Source organism: Seriola lalandi, unplaced genomic scaffold (assembly GCF_002814215.2).
Source record: "Seriola lalandi dorsalis isolate HSWRI2012SDOR001 ecotype SW California unplaced genomic scaffold, Sedor1 jcf7180002054418, whole genome shotgun sequence".
Taxonomy (NCBI): domain Eukaryota; kingdom Metazoa; phylum Chordata; class Actinopteri; order Carangiformes; family Carangidae; genus Seriola; species Seriola lalandi.
In genome coordinates, this window is record NW_019524971.1 from 490,942 (window position 1) to 495,948 (window position 5,007).

Genomic DNA, 5,007 nt, shown 5'->3' on the forward strand with positions numbered 1-5,007 from the left:
GGGGGGGGGGTAGGAAGAAAAGATAAACAAGATATAAAAGATGAGAGAAGAAAAGAAGGAAAATCGCAGAAAATAGAAAGAAAGGAGGAGAAAAAAGAAGAGAGAAAAATAAAAGTGTGAAAAGAGAGGATGATGATAAAGGAGGAAGAAGAGTAGAAAGATTTAGGTTGAAGAATTTTCTTGTTTTTCAGTAATTTTGTGCGTTTTTTTTTTTTTGCACATTTCATGCTTTTTTTTTGGTGTAGGTTTTTGTCCTGTATGCACAGTTGCACACACTCCCGCAGTGTATGTATGTGCGTGTGTGCATCACTGTTAGTGCCAGGCCTATGCCAGCCTGTGTGTGTGTGTGTGTGTGTGTGTGTGTGTGTGTGTAAACAATAGAGTTGATTAGGCGTTGCGTGGCAGTGACAGCGCTGAGGGGAGATGATTAATGATTCTCTGTTTAATGTGATTAGTCCATTAATACCTCCTGTGATGGCTTAGACCGGCTAACACTGGGGAAAGGTCAGCGCACGCGCACACACACGTACACACATGCATGCGTACACACACACACACACACACACACACACACACACACACACACTGTAATGGATCATGAAGGAGGTCAAAGACAGGAGTGCTGCTGTAGTTTCCTGTTTGAGAGTCAATAGTATTTTCAGTTTGTTGTGATTCTTCCATCAATGCTGCGACACACACACCTCACACTGACTGACGAGTGTTTGGTCATGTGCTACAAACACTGTCAATTCTTAAAAACTGACACTGCAATAAAAAAAAACAACTACATTTTAGTGTTTAACTTGGTTACAACGAGCTGAAGCCGGCGGTGAATCGCCTGCAGTACCGCTACCGGCCACTAGATGCTGCTTCCAAAAACATTTAGCTTCATTTAAAGGGATAAATCTGTATTTTATTTTGACTCAGTCCCACATACACATACATTAATTAATCCGCCGCTGAAAATAGTCCCAAATAAATGCACTAATTCCCCTGTTTGATAAAAACTAAAGTGTTCAGCTGTTTCAGGAAATTACTGATCTTCCTTAAAACAATGAAACTATAAATCTGTGAGCTGTTTGGAAAGATTTACGTCTTCAGTAGGAACCAATGAGCTTGGATCACTAACACGTCCGTTCACTGTTTTTTGTTTTAAGGAATGAGGCTGTTGCTAGGTTACGCGGAGAAAAACATTTGTCGACTGTAACTCTTCGTACACTTCTTCTGTACAGTTTTCGTACAGATTGCACAAACAAGATTTAAAATGTGACTGAATTAGCTTTAGAAGCTAGTAGACAGCTATTATATACTTTAGACAGAGCTGGCTAGCTGTTCCCCCCCGTTTCCAGTGTTTGTGCTAAGCTAAGCTAGCAAGCTGCTGGCTATCGCTTTGTATTTAACGGACAGATACAAGAGTGGTATCAATCTTCTCATCTAACTCTTGGCCAGAAAGTGAATCTACTGTCTTTAGAAAAATGTTGAACTTCAGTAAGAGTTTGGAAAACACCCTCAGGCCGGTTCTGATGTTTAATTTGGAGGATTTGTCGCTTCCTCGCTGCGCGTTTCATTAACTTACAAACCCCGACTTTAACGTGATTGACTGTTATTCATTTAGCCCTCTCCTCCGTTTCCTTTGTTCTTGTTCAGACCAGTCGTGGCGTTTGGGCTCCATTAAAAGAGTTCACATTCTTCTGTTAACGCCCAGGTGAAATTCCAGCTTTCAGTCAACCCCGGCGTACGAGTGTGTGTGTGTGTGTGTGTGTGTTTGAGAGAGAGAGAGAGAGAGAGAGAGAGAGAGAGAGAGAGAGAGAGAGAGAGAGAGAATACCCCTCTAAAATCAAATGTTTCTCCCTCTCTCTGGCAGGTTTCAGGAGGAAACACAGCTGCTTGTGCCAGTTTACCTCCATGGCGATCAATCTGTTTACCGCCGCAGACGCTCAGCCAGGACAGCGGAGGGAGAAAATCACTGTGGTGCTTCAAACACATTTGATTTGTAGATTCCACTTGCGTCAGTGCATTTTTATTTTATTTTATGAGTTTCTTTGCGCTTGTGTCTTTGTGTAAAAACGTGTGTGTTAGTTCGCGTGTCTCTTCTACATCATTTGCGGCTGTTAAACTAATCAGCTGTGAAACTGATCAATAGCTAACATTGTATTGGTGTTCATGTTTTAATGCAATCCATTTATGAGTGTGTGTGTGTGAGAGTGAGTGTTAATCTAACCAGTATAGTTAATATGTTGTTCTCATACTCTATTAGCCACTGTTGACAGCTGATGATTGATCTTCTCATCAGTTCTCCCTCCAACACCCTGCGGAGACTCTGTGTGTGTGTGTGTGTGTGTGTGTGTGTGTGTGTGTGTGTGTGTGTGTGTGTGTGAGATATAGTGAGACATTTGCAAGAGTTGGTGTGTGTTTAAACCTGAGTTTCTGTCTGTTTTTGCCTGAAATCATGTGTAACAGCTCCTGTTTTACTGCTGCTATAGATACAACAATGCAGCTGGTTGTGTGTGTGTGTGTGTGTGTGTGTGTGTGTGTGTGTGTGTGTGTGTGTGTGGACTACATGTATGTGACTTTATTTCTGATGTCTTCCTATGTTTCCTTTGTACTACGGCTCTCTGACGTGTAATTCGTTCGAAAGACTTCAAAATGAATCGTGTGTTTTTGAGTTTGAACGTCCCACGTTAGACGGTCCCTGCGATAAGAAATACCTGTTCATAATTTAATCTTCCAGCGTATTCAGACACAAACAACCCTCAGTATTGACACAGCAGGACAGTGTGCAGTGTAATATCCACAGCGGCTGAAGCAGCACATCAGCAGTGCGGAGCGAGGGTCGCCTGCCAACGCTGTACAACTGTTCAACACGGTGTTAAGGCCTGAGATTGAGCGTCATGGGTTCATGAGTGAAACGTGAACAGTTGGTGCTGAACAGACTGAAACAGGAGTGAATCTATTCCATCAGAAAAACTCCTGCGTGCAGACGCCATTAATAAAATATAACATTATATTAGTGCCTCAATCCGGAGAGAGTGATGGAACTTTTTCATTTAATTATAGATACTTAGCAACACAGATTTTTATTTTATTTATTTGAGGAAACAAATCAGTTACTTGCTCTGACTCAAGTATTCAAGAGCCTGAAGTTTGCCTCCTGAGTGAAACCTAATCGGCCTTTTTTCCACTGCAGGATCTTTACAAAATGTAATGTGTAGCTACTGTCACAGGTTCCTGGATCTAGGTTTTGGCACCGCTCAGGAGGTGAGACTAATTGCAAGTTCCAGGTGCTTTCAGGGGTTGCTGGCAGTGCCGTGAATCGTGATTAGTCAAGCAGATGTATTGTCACATTACAATTAGGACAGCGTCTGCTGTCTTGCAGAAGTGGGTATATGTCAGAGTCATACAGTCCGGGGGGGGGGGGGGGGGCACTGGCTTAAGTTTCAGTGCATCATCTTGAGCCACTGACGATCATTTAATCCTGAAATAAAGTCCTAAAACGTCTTACACTCCTCACTTAAAGGGCCAGTGCGTCGGATTGAGTGCCATCTAGTGGTGAGGTTACAGATTGCAACGATCTGGAAACTCCTCCCTCTATTAATCCTTTAAACTCTTTAACTCTCCGACCAAACTGTAGCTGTGTAAACATCTAAAACGTCTGGGTTTGAGAGAAACAGTGGAAATGTGAAGGTTTGCATTGCACTTATGTTTATTTCCTTCATTCCTGCTGCTGCTCTGACCAGCGCTCGTACTGTTGTATCTCCATGGGACATTCCCGGCTTTAATAAAGGGAAAGGAACAGTCCTCTGAATCTGTTTTAAAACAGAATCTAAGACTTCCTCTCGGACGAGATGAGATGCTATTTTCTCCTGCAGACTTACTTTGTGATCCCAGCTGATAAGACGGGCATATTTCAGCCTTAAAATCTCACCTGCTGCAGGTTTAACCTTCCAGCCCGGTGTGTTTTATTGAGCTTACCTTCAGTGAGGCCTTGCGGGGTCTTGGGGAAAAGCCTTGGCAGCCTCACACAGCCAATAACTCACCACAGCGCTTCAACAATGCTGTTAGGACTCAATTATTCTCCACCTTTTGTTGCGTCCCAACCGGTACTCTAAGAAACCTCTGCGCCTCAGAGTCGTTGCCACGTCAACCCGTCCAAGTTTCGCAGCCATAAAAACACCACTTCCTCTCGCATCTTTCGGCTTAAAAAACCCTCTCTCTCTCTCTCTCTCTCTCTCTCTCTTTAAAGCAGATCAATCAACCAAAGCCCGACTTGGAAATTAAAGCGGAAACGCCTCGCGCGGCGCCTTTCAAGTTGGCACTTGGCAAAGTTTTTCGGCTAACGAAGCCGTTATCTATATGAGAAAAAGTTAAGCTATACGTTGAAATGCATATCTGAGGCGATCGCAATTTCAAAGAGTCACTGGCGCTTATCCAATCACACAGCAGTCAGTCCCCCCCCCCTTTCTTTTTTCATTTTATCTATACCTCTCACACATCCCCTCAATCCCACTCCCCTCTTCTTCTTCTTCTTCTTCTTCTCTGTTTCTGCTCCTTTTCTCTGAATTACATCCATGTTTCGCTATCACTCCCCTTCAAATCTCTCCCCCTCTCTCTTTATCTCTGTTAAAGAGTGTTGATCCCTTTCTCGCTCTAGAAACCCCGGCGTCAAGCTCTGTACACACACACACACACACACACACACACACACACACGTGCATTTTAATTAATACATAGATTTAAATTGTGATGCCGGTGTGGTGAAGTGATATACACCCCCGCTAGTTAAAAGTCTTTTTTATTGCTTAATCAATGTTGAAATTAATATGATTTAACTCCCGACCCCTCGTTACACATATACACCCACCCCACGTGCACACACGCATACGTGCACGAACGCACGCACACACACACGTCTGCTGGGTTATTAATTATAACGCTAATTAACCTACAACTAATGATTTGGCCTCTGTGTGTGTGTGTGTGTGTGTGTGTGTGTGTGTGTGTGTGTGA